This window comes from Microplitis demolitor, chromosome 4 (assembly GCF_026212275.2).
Source record: "Microplitis demolitor isolate Queensland-Clemson2020A chromosome 4, iyMicDemo2.1a, whole genome shotgun sequence".
NCBI lineage: Eukaryota > Metazoa > Arthropoda > Insecta > Hymenoptera > Braconidae > Microplitis > Microplitis demolitor.
Window position 1 is genome coordinate 13336721 of NC_068548.1, and position 23321 is coordinate 13360041.

The 23321-nt window shown below is 27.5% G+C and overlaps 2 protein-coding genes and 1 long non-coding RNA gene across 7 annotated transcripts in view; 1 reads left to right on the top strand and 2 right to left on the bottom strand.

The window, feature by feature from the left end:
* LOC103577109 (E3 ubiquitin-protein ligase Bre1) overlaps positions 1 to 7184 on the bottom strand; it is a 103535-nt gene extending 96351 nt beyond the window's left edge. The window contains exon 1 of the mRNA XM_053738593.1: positions 6812 to 7184. The gene's annotated coding sequence lies outside the window, so the exon portion shown is untranslated. The remainder of the gene's footprint in view (positions 1 to 6811) is intronic.
* Positions 1 to 23321, top strand: part of LOC103579909 (E3 SUMO-protein ligase ZBED1) — a 147470-nt gene that overhangs the window by 98821 nt on the left and 25328 nt on the right. The gene's annotated exons all lie outside the window — the stretch shown is intronic.
* Positions 16595 to 19730, bottom strand: LOC128667644 (uncharacterized). Of its 3 annotated transcripts, XR_008403589.1 has the most exons (3): positions 18253 to 19730; positions 17374 to 17544; positions 16595 to 16987 (listed from the first exon to the last, which is right to left on the bottom strand). It is a non-coding gene; the product is annotated as an uncharacterized LOC128667644 (long non-coding RNA). The 3 variants fall into 3 exon arrangements; XR_008403588.1 differs by lacking the exon at positions 18253 to 19730 and having other exon boundaries at positions 17374 to 17657; XR_008403590.1 differs by lacking the exon at positions 18253 to 19730 and having other exon boundaries at positions 17370 to 17657.

A 23321-nucleotide genomic window follows, 5' to 3' on the forward strand; every position in this document is an offset into this window, starting at 1 on the left:
TATATATATATATATACATATATATATATATATATATATATATATTGTGACGTTATTTTTCGTATGGGGGTCAAATCAAAGTGAACGTCACAAGCACCAACTGATTTTTACTGTATTTACGAGCGTGGTAGCTGAAGACAGAATTTAGCGTACAGGTATTAACGATTTTGATACAGATTTCTGATTTAAGTTATAGTTTAAGAATTAAATACGGAGTAACGTTTAGCTACAGTTATGGGTTTTGTTAAGAAAAATTATAGTAAAGATTTAGAATCAGAATTATGGGAATTTAGTATGGAATATTGTTTGAGATTAATGTTTGAGATAAAGTTTGAGTTTAGTTTACAGTTTTGGAATTTTGAGTATGTGGAGAAGTCAGTGTTACCGCGGAGCGGGACTTGAATTAGTCACCCGGTATCATTTGATGATAGAACTTAGTTCTATCCCTATGAGACTTCTTGGTAGATTGCAGAGGTCTAGCTAAAATGCTAGCACTCCAGTATAAAAGGAATCTGATGGATGCAGATTGGGATCAGTTTTTGAGTTTTGGTTTGGCAGGCCTCAACAGTAATATTGTGACCGTAGCTGTTGTGGAAGCCGTTTGGTCATTTTTAATTGTTTTTGTCTGACAGGCATCAGAGGACAAGTCATGACCACTTGTACCGCTGAGGAAGTCATAGGTCACTTAGTTTTAAGTTTACGATCCCAGCTGAAGTCTGTTCCAGGAGAGCAACTACCAAGGATATCCATACTCAAAGTTAGGTTTAGTGACTACGTTTGGTGAGGTATAAGCCTCCAGTTATCGATATGATAGAGTTTGGGAATTGATTTATGGATTTAGAATATAGAGGTCAGTTATAGATAATGATAAGATTTAGTTTTGGATTTTGATGATTGAGGAAAGAAGAGTCGAAGGGAGACCTACGAAGAGTACGGACGTGAGCATTCAGCTCTGGTCGCTCGAAGTGAGCAGACGTGTCCAGAAATGGCGTTACAGTTCATGGCATTGCGGAAAGCTACAGATTGAGTATTGTTACAGAAGTATTATTTTAAAACAGTGTAAGGCGTTACTCGATATTTTATTTATCAGTAATCAGGTATGAAATAATTATTATAATTATCAATGATTAATTGAGTTCGAGTCATAGTCTTGAGATACGATGCTACTGTTTTAATTAAAGAAAATATTTAAGAACTGAGAGAGTTATGAGAATATTGGTACAGTTTAGAGTCATGTTCACGATTTATTGTTAATATCATTTTACAAATAATTATAAGGAATATGTTTAATTATTAAACCAATTGTCGTCTAATTGATGGCAATATTAGACCCATGTACGTTAGTTTTATGAGTTTTGTTGAAGAGAATGTTCTAGAATATCGGTTTTTATAATTTATTGTTCTAGGTTACTGAATATTAGTTAATTGTTGATTAGCTTTAGTAATTAATTAATTTATTTTAATGTATCGATACATATCCTTCAGATGTCAATTTACCTTTTTGTTAAGATTAATTTCATTATTATTAGATTCAGTATTTTGTTATAAAGAAGACTTATTTGTACGAAGCTACAGTATTTTGTTAATTGTTAAATGGAGATCTTAGATTATTTGTTGTTTAAATAAAAATTGCAAATTCACTGATAATCTACATGAATTTGGAATGATGTAACCCGGACCACTCCCTCTCTCCATAAACCTACACACTGAGCGACACCATGGCATACCGTAACTCTGTTTTTAGTTTTCCAGTCTCTGTTTTTGTTTTTGCTTATAAGTTCTGAGCATCTTGTTAAGTTTTAGTTTTTATTTAGTTGCGTGGTTTAGTTCCACAGATCAAAAATTTATCTAATTCTTAAGATTTACTGGTTTGGTAATTCCAGTGATAAAAAATTACCTGGCGCCCTGATAGTATTGAGACTGGAGGCTAAGGATAGAGAACGAAGTTTGTAGCGCAAAAATCTTGGCATATTAACGTATGCTTGGAATAGATCAACAATTTTTGTGTTATAATATATATATATATATATATATATATATATATATATATATATATATATATGTTCAAATTTTTTAGTAATAAAATTTTAAAAATTTTTTCATAAAAAAAACCGTAAGTGACCTAACAAAAAAATTATGTGACCTAAACTGACCTCACGGTGACCTATCATTTAAGGCCATTGTCACCTTAAAATTCTATGAATGGGGTGCTAAATTTGCGCAGGTCAAAAATATGTCTGCCAATTATTCCTGCGACGCATCGTTAACTCTTTATAAAAATCAGAAGACGAAAAAAATCTTTTCCATGTTATTCTTATGGAAAATAGAAAAGTGCAATGCGGAACCTCTTAGTGTTAATATTAAGAGCTCTAATTTTCACAGGCGTATTTTTTTTACTAAAGGAAACTTTTGAACCTGTTTGCGAAAAAAAAAAAAAAAAATTTATTATTTTTTGAATCACCCTAATATATATATTAGGGTGGGTCAAAAATATCAACTATTTCTTTTAACTTCCCGCTAAGAAAATTGCAAATTTTCAAAAATTCGGGAAGTTATTGGTTTCACCCCGATTTGTGAAAATCGAAATTCCAACAGATGTCGACTTTTTGAGGTTCTAGGAAGCTATTCTGACTAAATTTAAGATAATGTCCAAGTGTATATATGTATGTACGTACGTATGTAAATATTCTGTAACTTTTGAACGGATGAACCGATTTTGATTTTCGAGCTGTCATTCGACACGGCTTGTTATTTACTATAGACATTAAAAATTTGAGCTTAATCGGAAGGGTACGTTCGGAGATATTTCAAAAATAAAATTTTTTCAAAAATGTTTTTTTTTTTTAATAACTTTTAATTCGCTCGATGGATTGATTCCAAAATTTAATCAGCTTTAAAACTTTGTAAGCCGCGTCGAATGCCGCCTCAACAATCAAAATCGGTTCATTCGTTCAAGAGAAACTGTTAACGAAAGAATTAAAAAAAAAAAATTATTTTCAGTATTTTGGAAATTTCTCAAAAACGACTCGATCAATCAATTTCAAAATTTGATCAGATGTAGAACTTAATAAAACGCATCGATTGCCACCTTAAACGTCTTAATCGATTTATTCGTTCGAGAGATATCGTTGTAGAAAAATGTTAAAAAACGATATTTTTTTAAAACAAAGACATACAAAAGTATTTCCGAGCTCCTTGAGCTCGAAAAGGTATCCGCAGCAATTTTTCGAGCTCAAGGAGCTCGAAACGGGCGGGAATTTTTGGGGCTGGCCCACAGGGTCAACCGACAGACCGATTTTTTTTACACATGCCATCGAAAAATGGGTCGCTAGACACCTTAAAAAAATTCTCACCAAATATGAGCTCTTAATTTTAATAGGAAGATCCTCCGCATTGTAGTTTTTCATTTTTTTTCTTCGTCCAATAGAAAAAAATTGAGACCTCATCATTAATTGATTGTACAAAAAAATGTTCGAGAAGAATTTTGTGGGAAATTGAATGCTCTATAAAAAAGGTATCCTATATTTTTTCCGTAAACCTCACCATTTAAATGATATTGAAGATTTGAGTTTGATCATTTTAAGACAAATTTTATTTTTGTTTATGAATTTTAGAACTCGACAATAAATGACTATCGTAAAATGCGCATTACAAGTTTTCGTAGGAAATTAACTGCTCTATAAAAATGGTATCCTATGTTTTGGCGATTAAATTAAGGGTTGAAAAGATGTTCATCATTAAACTTTCATGTCTATCGATTTTAAGAGTTTTTGATTAGATAATCGAAAAATTCCAATTTAATTTATGAATTTCATACAAGTTCAATTATTTGTCATTAATGTAAGTATTATTTGAGTTTTATTTTCAAAATTTTTGAAAATTTTTTTCAATAATTCTAATCATTTTATTTTTAATTATTAGAAATCACGATCATGTTGTTTTTTTTCGATAACGTCTTCAAAACGTCTTTAAAAATTTTTCCACTATAGCTGAATATTGTCCTAGAGAAAATTTCTTCTCTACGGAGAGAAATTTTAATTTTTATTGCAAGTTGTTAAAGAGCATCAAAAAAATTACCCTACTTGCAACAAAAAATTGTTTGGAAATTAATAACTTAAGGTAAATGTCCCAATACCGGAACGACGAAGGGTATATGACTGATTTTTATCGTTTTAAAAATATTTAAATAAATTATAAACCAAAATAATTTATTACATCATATAGAATAGACATTTACCAATTCAAAAATAATCAAATTAGTTCATTTTTCTTAAATTTAATATAAAAAAAAAATTTTTTTCTATGACACCCAAAAGACCCAATACCGGAACGCTGAAATAGCCTTGTCCCAATACGGGAATTCGGTTGTCTTAATACCGGAACAGTAAATAAAATGTTATTTTTTGCATTTATTCATGGTGAAAATATTAATGATTATTAAATAATATTAACGTAAAACGAGTATGAATGTAGCAGACATCAGAGAACTTTAAAATTATAAATAAATTAGATAAATAATTAAAAAATAATATTTACACAAAAGCACTATTAATTTCAAAATTTTTTGAATTTGCATTTTTTTAAATTTTATATTATTAATTATTTACTCGATTTATTAATAATTTTAAATTTGTCTGATGTCTGCTATATCACACCCATAATGTAAAATGTATTCAAAATTTTAAAATGATTGAATATTCAATGAAAATAAATATTTTGAACTAAAGAATAGAAACAAAATAAATCATTTGAGGCTATACTAGAAAAATAATTAAAAAAAAAACTAAAAACAAAAATTTATTTCTTATGATTTAAATTAGAGTTTATCTATACTTAATCTATTTTTTATAACAATCATACATACTTGATTTAGCCAGTCAGAAAAACTCAACGTTAATGTCTATCGATAACATTAATATGATTGGCTGTTCCGGTACTGGGTACGGGTTCATTTTGGTGTACCAATAGACGAACAGTAAAATTAATATAATAATACTATTTTTTTCATGTTTTTAATATATTTTCTTGAATTTTATGTCATTCAAGATGCATATACAAAAAAAATATTATTAAAAAGTAATTCTATGCATTTTCTATAAGCTTAAGACCATTGACTGATTTCTTAGCAAAACCATTAAGAGACATGAAAAAGTCATGAATCCGAGACTAATGCTCTAATTAAAATTTTTTTTTCATATTTTGAATATTTTCTAAAATCTATTTTATATATTTTTTTTTCACTTAAAGATTAAAGTTTCAAATAAAGAAAGTTTTATTTACTTTCATCGCGTACGAGTTGAAATATAATATTATGATTATCAAATCGTTCCGGTATTGGGACATTTACCTTAGTTGAAAATTGAAATTGAAAAACTTTTTTATAACTAAGTGGACATTTTTTTTCTCTAAAAGTAAAACATATCACAATATATATTAATAATGAAAACTTTACTTTTATTATTAATAAATAATTAACTAATCGATAAATAATGTAAAATTTATTTTTTTTAATGTAGACAAAAATATTTACACATAAAAAAAACTTGAAAAATATTTTGAAGTTTCTTGGTCGATAAAATCTTAAATTCGTGTAAATTTTCTCCAAACTTTTAAATTAAATTGAAATTTTTCGAGTATCTAATCAAAAACTTTTAAAATCAGTACACATGAAAGTTTGATGATGAATATCTTCTGAAGGCTTAATTTAATCGCCAAAATATAAGACAACATTTTCATAGAGCAGTTAATTTCCTACAAAAATTTGTATTGCGCATTTTATAATAGTCATTTATTGTCGAGTTATAAAATTCATAAATAAAAATGAGATTTGTCTTAAAATAATCAAATTTAAATCTTCATTATCATCCCTGATTTCTGAATCAGGGATTTTAATGGTGAGGCTTATGGAAAAAATGTAAGATACCTTTTTTGTAGAGAATTTAATTTTCTACAAAACTTTTTAAAAGCATTTTTCTGTACAATCAATTAATGATAAGGTATAAATTTTTTTCCATTGGGCTGAGAAAAAAATAAAAAACTGCGATCCGGAGGATCTTCCTATTAAAATTAAGAGCTCATATTTGGTGAAAATTCTTTTAAGATGTCTAGCAACTCATTTTTCCATGGCACATGTAAAAAAAAAATAGTTGATTTTTTTGACTCGCCCTAATATATATATATATATATATATATATATATATATATATATATATATATATATATATATATATATATATATATATATATATATATTTAGGCATACATTTTTTTATGAATGGTATTTTTAGACCTTACTCAACCAATTATGATAGGTTATGACAAAATTCCTTGAAAAATCTACCATGAGGACAAATACAATACCTAGGTTTGCAAAAAATCTTTCTAAAAACTAAAATGAAAGATTTTCAGGTGTATTTTAAACGGGAAAGGGAACCCCCTCTTTGCAATAGCTTAATTTTAAAGAGATCTGGCTGAAATTCGGTGAGAATTTTTTTTATAATATAACGTAACTTTTGAGCCCATAAGACGTTAAAAAAAAAATTTTTTTTTTTTTGGGTCACCCTAATGTACGTACATTTATATGATTGACGCGGCAACAGCAAGGACAGTGGTCATTGTTTTATAATAAGAAGTATAACGATTCAAGTTCACTCCAGGTCTTTGAATGTTTTTCTATTCCATTTTCTCAAATATATGTGACCTAAACGAAGATACATGCGTACATACTAACTTATTTATTCAAGATAATCGATGAAAACATCCATCGTAAATAATAGATTTATTAGGTTAGGTTAAATAAAAAAACGAATACCTTCGTACTAGCGATTGTCTCCTCAATAGATTTTCAAATTAGTAACTTCAAATTAAAATTCTTAATATTCAATCTAAAATAACACATATCACTTTCTTAAATTATGACAAATAAAATTGATTTGCTGTCACTTTACAAGTAAGAGTTTAAGTGACTTCATTCTATCAATTCAAATCGCCTAATTATAGCTAAAAATATAAAAAACAAATCAAATTGATAAAATTAATAGTAATTTATATCAAACTTTTATGTTAATAACAGATAATAAGACATTCAATGACGATAATGCTAGGACGATCGAATATTATACGATAAAACTCTAGGGCCTGAAACTCAATATTATTTTGAGTGTATGTTATAATTTGAGGGGGACGGAAACAATCTGCCAACAATTAGACTGGTAATAATTGATCTAAGGTTGGTACCAGGCTGTACTAAACCAGTCAAGTAGTAAAAAACTAAAAGGGGGTCTGTTATATCCAGGGAGGTCACTAGGGTCAGAGCTGACGCCACCTCCTAGACAGTGGGCAGTTCGTTGTCACGCGGGACCAATTTTGAATTTAAAATAGTAACTAAATTTATTGTTAATTACAATGCTGATGATTATGATTATTATTTAGAATATATAATGAAGTTATGAATAAGAATTGATATAATTGATAAAATAACTTTTATCTGAAGATTGAGTTTTATTATAAAGTATCGATAAAATTAGATCAGTAACAACAGTTGTATTCGTCAAAAGTTCCCGGAGAGAAGTGAAGTTACATCAGACGGCAGAGAGCAGAGTTGCCAAAAAATTTTTGTTCGAGTCGCCCCATCTATGATCAAAAGTAGCGAAATACTTTAACAAGTCGACCGATCATTTTCAAATTTAAAATAATGCTGTCGGCTTATAATTTATTCTCTATTAAGGGGATTCTCTTAGGATTTCCCTTTCCAATTTTTTTGATAGAAGCGCTCCCTGGTGTCGAAAATCGATACTACAAAATTCAAATTTTTTTTTCAAAATGATTAAATAATTAATTAATAAGTAAAACAATAAATTATTGAATTAAATGATGTTAGAAATGGTTGATAAATGTTTGTTGGGTGATTTTTAATCATTAACTATTTACAAAAATTAATTATCAAGGAATTTCACAATTACAGGTTAAACATGGACAGTTGTTTTTTAATTTATTTTATATTTACCTGATAAATTCACAGAAAGCGAGATACTAAACTCGATTTCTAAAAAAATTACAAATTTAATGGTAGTTTTATATTGTTTTATATTGTCATGTCGTTCAGTATTCAATCAATAATTTTATAAATAAATTTTGCATTTTGTCACTTGATGACAGTACCGTATCAATTTTAAGGAACCATGGGGCGATTTATAAAGACGGTAAAATTTAAATTTTATAATAAAAAATATTCATCATTTTTTCTTTTTAATAATTTTTAATAACGTAAAAAATTTTTAATCACATAAATGTGGTTATTGATCTTATTCAAAGTTACTTTTCTCAATAAATAACGTTATTTTATTGCTATTATTATTTTTTTTTCTCAATATAATGGTTACTTTTCTTTTACCTGCACCTAAATATATTTTTGGGCATGACGAAACTATAAAATATTACGAAATTCTGAAAATGTATACTCGAATAAAAAATATAATTGTTTTATAATTAAAAATGTTCATGTACGAAACAGCACAAATTTTCTATAGTGTACTTATCACTCTCATTACTTCCATCTTATTCATCGGCAGATGAATAAACTACTACCCTGATAACACGAGTTGATCGTGAAAAAGTTGGTCATTCATTAGTTTCCGACCAACTTGACGACAAGTTATCGACAACTTCAGCTTTTGCAACTTTTGGCTACAAGTTACCGCCAACTTTCTCAGAAAGTTGGCGGCAGTATGGAGCCGCAACTGGAATGCAAGTTTCTGAGGAAATTGAAAGTAAACTTACCGTCAACTTATGATCACCAACTTTTGCAAGCAACTTTTGCCACCAACTTTCTCAGAAAGTGATAGTCAACTTTTTAGATTTACAACTTTTGCCACCAACTTTCTCAGAAAATGTCCATCAACTATTGGAGGTACCAACTGTTGGCGATCAACTTGGTTCCAGTTGCGGCTGCAAGTTTCTCGTCAGTTTCTCGCCAACTTGGCTATCAGGGTATGTACATTAGATCGGTTTAAAAAAATCGACTATTTTTTTTTTTTTTTTTTTTTTTTTTCAATGTCACACACTTAAAAGTGTCAGTAGGATAAAAGAGGAAGTCTGTTAAGATGTAAGCACTTAATATTAATATTAAGTACTCCTTGATTTCGATTTTCTATTTTTCATTTGAATAATGTGAGAAAAAAAAATTTGAATTTTTATTTTTTATATCTCGGTAAAAGTGCATTGTACGGATAATTCCACGATACAATTTTGTAGGAAATTTAACGGTCTACAAAAGAAAGTCTCATACGATTTATTGATAAATCCATCTGTTTAAAAGTTATGTGAGCTTAAAGAGAAATTTGTAGTAAATTTTGAGATCTTTGAACTTTCCCCAGCAAATCTATCAGACTTATCACAAAATGTCATTGAACCATTTTTTCTATACAATTTTGTTTCCTACAAATTATCTCAGACAAATTTGTTAAAAATTTCACATCGTTTTCTAGTTATTACCATTTGAATGTAAAGCTCTTGGAAAAAAAAGTGTTTGGATCGATTTTTAGATGTCAACATTAAATCTAAAATAACTAGGAAAAATGCAGAAATAAAAAAATTTCTTGAAAAAGATTCGGAAGTAAGTACAATTGTCTACAAAAAAGATGCTGGTACATTTTGTGATGTATTATGATTCGCTAGAAAAGTTAAAAGACCTCGAAATTTACTATAAATTTAATTTCAAGCTCAAAGAATTTTTGAACAGATAAATTTATCAAAAAGCATAAGAGATTTTTTTTGTAGAGTTAAATTTCCTACAAAAGTGTACTGAGGAATCATTCGTACAATGTACTATTACCGAGATTTAAAATTCCAAACTCAAAATTTTTTTCTTCCATGTTATTTGAATCGAAAATAGAAAATCGTAATCAGAGGGTACTTGATATTAATATTGACAGCTTGAATTCTAACAGGCTCCTTCTTTCATCCTATTGACACTTTTAAGAGTGTGTCCTTGATGATAACACGTATACTCCAAACGAAATAAATGTCAGTCAAGTTACCAATTAAGTCTCAGGAGTTGTTTGCGTTATCTCAGCAAGCTCTTGATACCTAGAAGCCACAAGCTACCCCTCGATCAACCCCTATATAGAATAATTCAGTAACACGTATACTCCAAACGAAATAAATGTCAGTCAAGTCTCAGGAGTTGCTTGCGTTATCTCGGCTTCATGATCATATTTGATAGCAAAGTTACTTGTACCCAAAAAAAAAAAAATAATTTAGATCAACTGCGATCTAAATCTTGCATGAGAAAAAACGTCACAAAGATGTCGTTCTTTCATTTTTCGGATCTACGAAGATCAAGACGGAGATGGAAAGTCACTGAACAATAAAAAATTAAAAATTCCGATGTCTATCGAGATTACAAAAATCAATAAATCAAATTTTCTCTAAAATTGTAAATATCAATAGATCTTCAAGAATTTGAATTGATTAAAATAAATCCACTTGGGTCACAATAGATCTCATTTTTCAAAAAATTAAATCTTTCTAGATTCTAAATTATTTTTCTTCGGCTTAAAATTATAAGTTTTTCAGTCCATATTCTCACAGAATTATTATAGATACGTCAATATAATGAGTCTATTTTCAGGTATGACAACAATCAAATTTTTGTTATCACCAACAATTTACTAGGATATATTCGAACAAATCGGTTGATAAATAAATCATCAATCGCTTGGGGTGTTAATGACTTTTGTTGAAAGGGCTCTCGCGAACTGTGTCTTTGCAGCCTGGGTTTTCGTGGACTGCTATTTCGCGGACTAGTCTTCAAAAGTCCTACTAGTAATTACATATATGTCTATATTCTCCAGTAGATAGATAATATATAAATAAATGTATATATATATATATATATATATACATTTATTTATTTACATATTATCCATCTACCGATGAATAAGATGGAAGTAATGAGAGTGATAAGTACACTATAGAAAATTCGTGCTGTTTCGTACATGAACATTTTTAATTAGAAACAGATTATACTTTTTATTCGAGTATACATTTTTAGAATTTCGTAATATTTTATAGTTTCGTCATGCCCAAAAATATATTTAGGTGCAGGTAAAAGAAAAGTAACCATTATATTGAGAAAAAAAAATAATAATAGCAATAAAATAACGTTATTTATTGAGAAAAGTAACTTTGAATAAGATCAATAACCACATTTATGTGATTAAAAATTTTTTACGTTATTAAAAATTATTAAAAAGAAAAAATGATGAATATTTTTTATTATAAAATTTAAATTTTACCGTCTTTATAAATCGCCCCATGGTTCCTTAAAATTGATACGGTACTGTCATCAAGTGACAAAATGCAAAATTTATTTATAAAATTATTGATTGAATACTGAACGACATGACAATATAAAACAATATAAAACTACCATTAAATTTGTAATTTTTTTAGAAATCGAGTTTAGTATCTCGCTTTCTGTGAATTTATCAGGTAAATATAAAATAAATTAAAAAACAACTGTCCATGTTTAACCTGTAATTGCGAAATTCCTTGATAATTAATTTTTGTAAATAGTTAATGATTAAAAATCACCCAACAAACATTTATCAACCATTTCTAACATCATTTAATTCAATAATTTATTGTTTTACTTATTAATTAATTATTTAATCATTTTGAAAAAAAATTTGAATTTTGTAGTATCGATTTTCGACACCAGGGAGCGCTTCTATCAAAAAAATAGGAAAGGGAAATCCTAAGAGAATCCCCTTAACCAATAAGAGTGCACTATACCACATAAATTGGAATTAACGTTTCAAAAAGTATTATTGTAATTATTTCTTATGTAGTGAAAATTATAAGATATTTTTAGGATAAATTGGATGAAAAAATAATCTTAATCAAAATTTTTATTAATTTTTTGCAAATTATGAATTATTTTTTAGTGCCAAAAGCAGAATATCGTGGATACAGGTTTTAATTTACATTATATGTGTACATATTTCTTTATCTGATTGTATAGAACAGAATAACAATTTACTTTCAACAGTTAGAATGAAATTACATAGTAAAAAAGAATTCGTCAAAATCAACAGATATCATCTATAAAACGAACGTTTTACACTTATTTATATGTTATTTTAACATGTTGTGAGTGTTAAAAAAAGTTACACGCGGATGTGTTAAAAGAAACAAATTCTTCTTAGCATTTTTTTGAGATGGTCGAGATTATTCTTAACATATTTTGTCTGTTGATTTGACAGTAACATATAAAAAGTGTTACTTTCGTATAAAATAACATTTTTGTGTGTTGTAAAATTAATTGATTGCGACAGTTGAAACAAGATAAATACTGTGTTAAATTGACACACAAAAGCGTCAAATATTCAACACTACGAATTTTAACATACGCTTTTTTTACACTTTGACGATTCATTTTTTACTGTGTATCACTCGCGTTTAAATTTATAATTTTGTATAAAAAATAAAATTACTATTTACATTTACGTTCTTTACTTTATCCATGCTACGTCTTCTTATTACTTATATTATTTATATTTTATTTTCCTGTACTTGGATACAATCTTCCAGTTAGATATTCTAGACTATCAGAGGTGTGTTCTTCTATAATTATTCTAAATTTAGTTATTCGTTACAATTGACATTATTATTTATCGTGAAACATCATTATAGTTATTCTTATGCTATGTTTCAATATTTCTATTAATTCATTTATTATAAGAATCACTCTTTGTTTAATATAGAACTATATATTAACAATAATAGTTAAGTACTTGTGATATGGATTTCATTAATAAATAACATTTATTTATTATATATTTCCTTTTCTTATTTGTTTATAGAGTATGCATTTGTTTATAACCATATTTACTGTTAACTATAGAACAAGGGCCTATTCATGATTTTTTATGCGTCTGTTTTGTTTAGGTTTTAAGTATTGGGTGACAGGAAACGTTCCAAGACCACTCAAACTGTATTTATATGTCTCTGAATATAAAATAAAGATGTGCTTATCTATTCGTTCAATTTTTATAATCTAAATATATAATTTAATAAGTATGTGCCACGACGATTTATTATCTAAATTATTGACCAAATGTTGATAGAACGCAATAAGTATTAATATATAAATTTCGAATGGAGTTTAAATGCTCGCCTATTTATGTATCTCAAGTTCACTAATCAGTTAACAGGTGAAGGTACCTGAGGCACTTGAGGACATAACAGACAGGTCGAACCCAATTTGTTATGGCAGGTATACGACTCAGCCATAAGCGACTCTACCAATAATAAAACTCTACCCAATGCAAGTCAGCCGTATCCTACCTACCGCTAGAACATTACCGCTGCAACACTAATAGCCACTTTGCTTTGAAATTACCTGAAATCTACTGCTCGAATTTGCGGACAATTTCACAGCAAAAGTTGAAAATAAAAACTTGCGGTTAATTTTTCTTCAATTTAAAGGTAACTTTATAAGAAAAAAAATAGTCGGTAATGTTCATTCTTACCATTTTAGAAGGTAAGGTAAATTTTCACCGTCAAATTGTCTACAAATTGACGGTAAAAAAATACTTAACAATTTTTCAAGTTAAATTAAAAATAAATTGACATAAAATTTGCTTGAAAATAGACGAAAACTTTTTTCTAGTCAACTTTTGAAGTGACTTTGCATTCTAATTCCGGCAGTAAATTTACGTCAAATTCAATAGCGAGTTGCATACAAATAGTCGTAAAAAAGGGTGCCATCTTTTTGTCCTAACAACCAGTTCTTTCGAGTCGAAAAGTATTTCGATTGAATATTATTCCCGGTATAGTTAAGAGTCAAATGATGTTAATAATGACTGTATTTATTTCTAGTGGATGTTTGAGACAGATTTGTATTTAGTCAGTTGCATTTAACGTTGTTTCCTTTAAATACAGATGGCTGATAGTAGCAGTACAAAATGGTGACTTAGTAATGTAGAAAGATGTCAAATTATGAACAGTTGTACATCGAACTGATGTTATGTATTTGCATACAGTGATTAAGTCGGACATAAAATGTTAAATGTGTATTTGTTGCTATCATGAAAAATAGTCACTAATCTATTAAAAAAACGATAATTTATTGCATTAGTATTTTATACTTTTTTTAAAATGAGTCAAATAAATTGAGAGCAGTTTGCTTATAATGCCAGTTGAATTTTTGTCTAGCCTTATTTAAGTTTACAATAATTTCGAGTCAGCGATTGTATGTTGCCAACATACTTGGTAGCATCGAAAGTTGTAACAAGTGGAGGTTTATGCTCGTGCGATTTAGTGGTAGCAGTATATTATACCAAATTAACTTTATACTAGAGTATACAACGGTACCAACTATTTTTATTTTAATATCTCTGAAGGTAAGGTAGATCTCGAAAGTTAACTCTAAACATTATACGCAGATAGGGATCGGAATAAGAAAATTTAAATTCATATAAAATTCAACTCAAATGGTACGCAGACATCTTTATTCGTCGACATGTAAATTCAACACAACTTTATTCATCAGTATATACTCATAGCGACATTTATGTTGATAAAAATATGAATTTACCTCATGCTCATTCAGAGTCACCTGAATTGACAATCATCTTTATTCCATTATTTTGTATGGACGAAATAAAAAATGAACGAAATATGAAAATAAAATAAAAGCAATAGCGATAACTTTGAAATTAAAGAATTAAATATACTTATTAAATGAAATACTATTGTAAATTACATTAAGTAATTCTGAATAAATAAAATATAATTGATTCAACCGAAATAAAATTTTTTTAATTAATTTATTACGATAAATATTATTTAATATGATCTAATAGATAATAAATAACTATAAGAAATGATTATAAATTTATTTTATATTGTAATTTTTAAATTGAACCAATGGAATATTTATAATATGATAGCTGTAATACAAAATTTTTCAGAAGAAATAATCTGCACAAAATATAAAATAGGTTACCAATTCAAATGAGTAAAAATACGATTAATTGATTGATTAACTCTAGTCTCTAGCAATTATCAAAATTACACCAGTACATGAACAAATATGTATTCGAGTGACTTTACTTTTATAATAAGTTGTATCTTAACTTTCGAAAATGCTGGAGATTATTGTTAAATCAATTAATTGATCCTAACATATATATATATATATATATATATATGTACTGGTGTAAAATGAATTTATAATCATTTCTTATAGTTATTTATTATCTATTAGATCATATTAAAATAATATTTATCGTAATAAATTAATTAAAAAAAATTTATTTCGGTTGAATCAATTATATTTTATTTATTCAGAATTACTTAATGTAATTTACAATAGTATTTCATTTAATAAGTATATTTAATTCTTTAATTTCATAGTTATCGCTATTGCTTTTATTTTATTTTCATATTTCGTTCATTTTTTATTTCGTCCATACAAAATAATGGAATAAAGATGATTGTGAATTCAGGTGACTCTGAATAAGCATGAGGTGAATTCATATTTTTATCAACATAGATGTCGCTATGAGTATATACTGATGAATAAAGTTGTGTTTAATTTACATGTCGACGAATAAAGATGTCTGCGTACCATTTGAGTAGAGATGTTTAGAATGGTGTTGTATCTGGGCTTGCTGAAGCTAGCCCCCATCAATTTGGATTTTCACACTTTTTTTATTTTTCAATGCTCCAATCGTTTGTTCATCGTTTGTTCGTTATTGTCCGTCGATTGTTGTTGTTTGTTCGTTTATTGTTTATTTATAATTAGATAATTAAATCTTCAACCTCAACTTAGCCCCCCTTCACTTATCGTCATTTCATTTCTTCTTGTTATCAATCAATTAATATTCATTTTCGTTTGTTCTTTCATAATCCTCGTTTGTTCGATCATAATTAACGTCTTATCGCCTTTTATTATCAATTTTAATTAATTAACATCTCATTACCAGTGTAGCTATGTCGCGCATGCGTATTAATACTTGTGACGCAGTGGGATCTCCTTCCAGATGCCCGGGAACATTGAAATTTAAGATTTATTACAAAAAAAAAGTGAATATCCAATTAAACAAAATATAAACTTTTAATTGTACTTGTCGTTATGAAATTTATATAAAATAATCTATATTGATATTGTGAATAATCTTAATATACAGCATCAATCTGAATAGTTAGTAAATTAGTTATTAATTAATGGAAAATATAAGTGAAAGGCTAATTTATCATGCTTTTCAGCGTACGTCTCTACATTTAACGTGAGTGCATATATATTGTATTTACTTGTGAAAATTTTATGTCTGCAAATTTTTGGTTGTGTATGTGAAGATTTCCTGTGCGTGCATATTTGTATATATGTTGAATTTTGCAGCAAATTTTCCATTCATTTGGATAAATTAGATTATTTTCAGTTTTGATATCTACTGTAAAAATTAGATATCTCAAAAAACTATTTTTTTTTTGTTATAATTTTTATTGCCTTATATAATTTATTCTTTGTATAATTTTTTTTTTTTGCCTCAATAGGTTCATTTTTGAGTAAATAAAACGAATATTGATTTTTATGGATATTTATTTATTACTTAAGTATCACAATTCACAGTATTGTGAAATCAAAATACATTCTAATTTGACTTGAACATCGATAAATATCATGAGACCACATAGATAAGTTTAGAATCATAAGTTTAGACGGAAGCACTGTAATAAATAACAAAAATTGTTGTCAGTTGATCCTGCGAATCAGCCCCAAAACTTCCCGCTGCTTTCGAGCTCCTTGAGTTCGAAATCATTGTTGAGAATACATTTTTGAGCTCTTCGAGCTCGAAAATACTTTTGTATGCCTTTGATTTCGAAAAATAACGTTTACCATTTTTTCTACAACGATATCTCTCGAACGAATTCACCGGTTGAGGTGGCAATCGACGCGTTTTATTGAGTTCTAGAGCTAATCAAATTTTTAAATTGATTTATCAAGACGTTTTTAAGAAATTTCAAAAAAACTAAAAAAAAACAATTTTTTTTTAATTCTTTCGTTAACGGTTTCTCTTGAACGAATGAACCGATTTTGATAGTTGAGGTGGCATTCGACGCGGCTTACAAAGTTTTAGAGCTGATTAGATTTTGGAATCAATTCATCGAGCAAATTAAAAGTTATTGAAAAAAAACATTTTTGAAAAAATTTTATTTTTGAAATATCTCCAAACATACCCTACCGATTGAACTCAAATTTTCAGTGCTTATAATATTTAACAAGCCGCGTCGAATGACACTCTGACGATTGAAATCAGTTTATCCGTTCAAGAGTTACAGAATATTTACATACGTACTTACGTACATACATACATACACTCGGACATCATCTTGAATCTAGTCAGAATAGTTTCCTAGAACCTCAAAATGTCGACATCTGTTGGAATTCCAATTTTCGCGAATCGGGGCGAAAGCAATAACTTCCCAAAATTTTATACGCTGCATACACGCCTGGGTGCGAATAGTCTCGTCCTAAAATAAATTGAAATAGTTAATAATGAGAGGCTAAATAAGGATTGTTAGCAAAAACCTGGTAACCATGTTTATTGCATATTAATGTCAATTTAAAGATTCAACTTGACCAAAATGCGGTTAAAAGTGGGCAGCAAATTGCTAGCAAGAGTTGAAGATCAAAATTTTCAGTTAACTTTCTGTTAATTTACACCGTTTGTTATAGTCATGTGTAGTTAAAAAACTGAATAAAGTTGACGTTTATTTGCTATCAATTTCAAGGAATAGTCAGCTCGACAGCTCAAACTTGAATTCGTTTACTTCCAATTTACGACAGACATTTTACGGTAAAATAATAGCAAATTTTTGTTTGAGCACCTTGATTATTTGGATAATAATAATCTTAAGGTGTGATTAATGTAGGTTATGGTATCACTATAAATGATGTTTTTATAAAATTATATCTGATAAAGATAGTTCATGACAAATACAATCTTGTATACTCAAAAATGCTTATTCGGTAATTAAAACAATTTTTGAGTGTACAGAAGTATCTGTGTACACAGTAAAGTTTATTTTAAACTTCTATTCAAATGTCATTATAGACATAAAATCATTTTGAAATAATTAAAAAATGTAATAGTTGCTGTACTAATTTGTCAATGCTTATGTAAAAATAATTATGTCAATTTTTAATCCGTTTATTAATATAGCAATTATCATAATTACCATCGGATTTTCAATTTTGATTTGGTTTATCGATTATGTTGTTATCGGTTTTTGTGATTCTATAGAAAAATATTTTCGATTCGATACTCGTATTTTAATAAAAAGATTACATTGGAATCTTATTATTAGAAATTTAACTCTTTAATCAATATATTATATTCCTATAGATTTATCAAAATGTTTTGTTGTATTGTATTTTATTTTGTCGAACTATTCATTAATTTCTCAAGGTAAAAGTTTAATATGTAGTTCTCCTGGCGAAAAAATGAATAGAATTATTTATCTTCAGAACTTTACATATATTAATGAGTTATAGTTACAAACAGACATAAGGATCAACATTAGAAATAATTCCATGTTTTGTGGGGTTGAAGGATGAAACAATTCTAACCAGTGAATATTTAATATTATTGTGTCAATCGTTCCTTTTATCGATTTTCTTGATTAACTATTTTTAATTCGAGACTTAATATTTACATAACCTAAAAGTAAGTATTTCCATGTCAACTAAGAATATTAAATTCTTTTCGAACATGAAAAAATATTCTATCTAATATTCATAAAACCATGAATTTTTTAGGGCCAGTTTTTCAAACCACATTTATTTTTATCCGGGCTTAAATAAATCTTTAAATACATTAATAATATATAGATATACCAGCGATGGTGTGCCGTCAACATCCCATCAATTTTATACCACACCAAGTAATCTTTACAAATTGATCCTACCGGCATCTGATCCCATCGACAGTTCATTTTAGTTGATAAAAACTTTTGATTATTATTGTGAAAATAATAGAATATTCTCATTATTATTAGTTTAAGATATAAAAACAACTATAAGAATATATTATCTTGGATCGGTAGAATCAATTGTTAGGGATTACTGTCATGAAACCACCAGCAATATTAATTTAAACCCGGATAAAAATAAACTTGTACCGAAAAACTGCCCCTTTATTTATAACGATGGTAGGAGTTATAGTTCTTATATTTGTGTAAATCTATATATATATATATATATATATATATATATATATATATATGATTGTAATTGTTCATATGACTTTATTGATACGTAAAAATGATTATGATTATCATGAACTAGAAAATGGTTTCTTCTTATTAAAAGAAACGATTTAAAGCGATTAGAACAAAAAAAATTTTAATACTTTTTAATGCTTTTGAATACTTTTAATACTTTTGAATCATCCTTTTTCTGGGCATTCAACATTGCAAATCGTTTCGAACCATTTCTTTTAATCTGGGTCTTTAAGCCATGTTTTGTAGTACAACTGTATCAGAATATATTTTTAACTTCCCGCCAAGAAAATCGATGATTATCAAAAATTTTGGGAAGTTATTGCTTTCGCCCCGATTCGCGAAAATTGGAATTCCAACAGATGTCGACATTTTGAGGTTCTAGGAAACTATTCTGACTAGATTCAAGATGATGTCCGAGTGTATGTATGTATGTACGTAAGTACGTATGTAAATATTCTGTAACTCTTGAACGGATAAACTGATTTCAATCGTCAGAGTGTCATTCGACGCGGCTTGTTAAATATTATAAGCACTGAAAATTTGAGTTCAATCGGTAGGGTATGTTTGGAGATATTTCAAAAATAAAATTTTTTCAAAAATGTTTTTTTTCAATAACTTTTAATTTGCTCGATGAATTGATTCCAAAATCTAATCAGCTCTAAAACTTTGTAAGCCGCGTCGAATGCCACCTCAACTATCAAAATCGGTTCATTCGTTCAAGAGAAACCGTTAACGAAAGAATTAAAAAAAAATTGTTTTTTTTTAGTTTTTTTGAAATTTCTTAAAAACGTCTTGATAAATCAATTTAAAAATTTGATTAGCTCTAGAACTCAATAAAACGCGTCGATTGCCACCTCAACCGGTGAATTCGTTCGAGAGATATCGTTGTAGAAAAAATGGTAAACGTTATTTTTCGAAATCAAAGGCATACAAAAGTATTTTCGAGCTCGAAGAGCTCAAAAATGTATTCTCAACAATGATTTCGAACTCAAGGAGCTCGAAAGCAGCGGGAAGTTTTGGGGCTGATTCGCAGGATCAACTGACAACAATTTTTGTTATTTATTACAGTGCTTCCGTCTAAACTTATGATTCTAAACTTATCTATGTGGTCTCATGATATTTATCGATGTTCAAGTCAAATTAGAATGTATTTTGATTTCACAATACTGTGAATTGTGATACTTAAGTAATAAATAAATATCCATAAAAATCAATATTCGTTTTATTTACTCAAAAATGAACCTATTGAGGCAAAAAAAAAAAATTATACAAAGAATAAATTATATAAGGCAATAAAAATTATAACAAAAAAAAAATAGTTTTTTGAGATATCTAATTTTTACAGTAGATATCAAAACTGAAAATAATCTAATTTATCCAAATGAATGGAAAATTTGCTGCAAAATTCAACATATATACAAATATGCACGCACAGGAAATCTTCACATACACAACCAAAAATTTGCAGACATAAAATTTTCACAAGTAAATACAATATATATGCACTCACGTTAAATGTAGAGACGTACGCTGAAAAGCATGATAAATTAGCCTTTCACTTATATTTTCCATTAATTAATAACTAATTTACTAACTATTCAGATTGATGCTGTATATTAAGATTATTCACAATATCAATATAGATTATTTTATATAAATTTCATAACGACAAGTACAATTAAAAGTTTATATTTTGTTTAATTGGATATTCACTTTTTTTTTGTAATAAATCTTAAATTTCAATGTTCCCGGGCATCTGGAAGGAGATCCCACTGCGTCACAAGTATTAATACGCATGCGCGACATAGCTACACTGGTAATGAGATGTTAATTAATTAAAATTGATAATAAAAGGCGATAAGACGTTAATTATGATCGAACAAACGAGGATTATGAAAGAACAAACGAAAATGAATATTAATTGATTGATAACAGGAAGAAATGAAATGACGATAAGTGAAGGGGGGCTAAGTTGAGGTTGAAGATTTAATTATCTAATTATAAATAAACAATAAACGAACAAACAACAACAATCGACGGACAATAACGAACAAACGATGAACAAACGATTGGAGCATTGAAAAATAAAAAAAGTGTGAAAATCCAAATTGATGGGGGCTAGCTTCAGCAAGCCCAGATACAACACCATTCTAAACATCTCTACTCAAATGGTACGCAGACATCTTTATTCGTCGACATGTAAATTAAACACAACTTTATTCATCAGTATATACTCATAGCGACATCTATGTTGATAAAAATATGAATTCACCTCATGCTTATTCAGAGTCACCTGAATTCACAATCATCTTTATTCCATTATTTTGTATGGACGAAATAAAAAATGAACGAAATATGAAAATAAAATAAAAGCAATAGCGATAACTATGAAATTAAAGAATTAAATATACTTATTAAATGAAATACTATTGTAAATTACATTAAGTAATTCTGAATAAATAAAATATAATTGATTCAACCGAAATAAATTTTTTTTAATTAATTTATTACGATAAATATTATTTTAATATGATCTAATAGATAATAAATAACTATAAGAAATGATTATAAATTCATTTTACACCAGTACATATATATATATATATATATATATATGTTAGGATCAATTAATTGATTTAACAATAATCTCCAGCATTTTCGAAAGTTAAGATACAACTTATTATAAAAGTAAAGTCACTCGAATACATATTTGTTCATGTACTGGTGTAATTTTGATAATTGCTAGAGACTAGAGTTAATCAATCAATTAATCGTATTTTTACTCATTTGAATTGGTAACCTATTTTATATTTTGTGCAGATTATTTCTTCTGAAAAATTTTGTATTACAGCTATCATATTATAAATATTCCATTGGTTCAATTTAAAAATTACAATATAAAATAAATTTATAATCATTTCTTATAGTTATTTATTATCTATTAGATCATATTAAATAATATTTATCGTAATAAATTAATTAAAAAAATTTTATTTCGGTTGAATCAATTATATTTTATTTATTCAGAATTACTTAATGTAATTTACAATAGTATTTCATTTAATAAGTATATTTAATTCTTTAATTTCAAAGTTATCGCTATTGCTTTTATTTTATTTTCATATTTCGTTCATTTTTTATTTCGTCCATACAAAATAATGGAATAAAGATGATTGTCAATTCAGGTGACTCTGAATGAGCATGAGGTAAATTTATATTTTTATCAACATAAATGTCGCTATGAGTATATACTGATGAATAAAGTTGTGTTGAATTTACATGTCGACGAATAAAGATGTCTGCGTACCATTTGAGTTGAATTTTATATGAATTTAAATTTTCTTATTCCGATCCCTATCTGCGTATAATGTTTAGAGTTAACTTTCGAGATCTACCTTACCTTCAGAGATATTAAAATTAAAATAGTTGGTACCGCTGTATACTCTAGTATAAAGTTAATTTGGTATAATATACTGCTACCACTAAATCGCACGAGCATAAACCTCCACTTGCTACAACTTTCGATGCTACCAAGTATGTTGGCAACATACAATCGCTGACTCGAAATTATTGTAAACTTAAATAAAATTTCCCATTAAAATTTACGACTATCATTAAAGATTGTTATTTTAATAACTGTATTTTATATTTTCTTAAAAATAGATAATTTAATTAACATATTTTTTAATAATTTAAAATATTTTATTGTCATAATATAATTTTTACTTTATTTGAAAAATTTAATTATTTACACATAAGTTACATAACAAAAAAATAATAGTTAATTGAAAAAAAGAAAATTATAAATTATAAAATAATTAATTTACTAATTATATCAATATTATTCAAATAAAATATTAGTCTTCACTTTCTATCCATAAATAATAAATGAATTATTTAAAGAAAAAAAAAAAAATTCGGCAACAAAATGCCCAACATTATCAAAAAAATTTACTTAAATCATTCCTTTAACGATACAAAAACAAAATAAATTTCACAAAGTGTAACATTTTGATTTCTCAAAT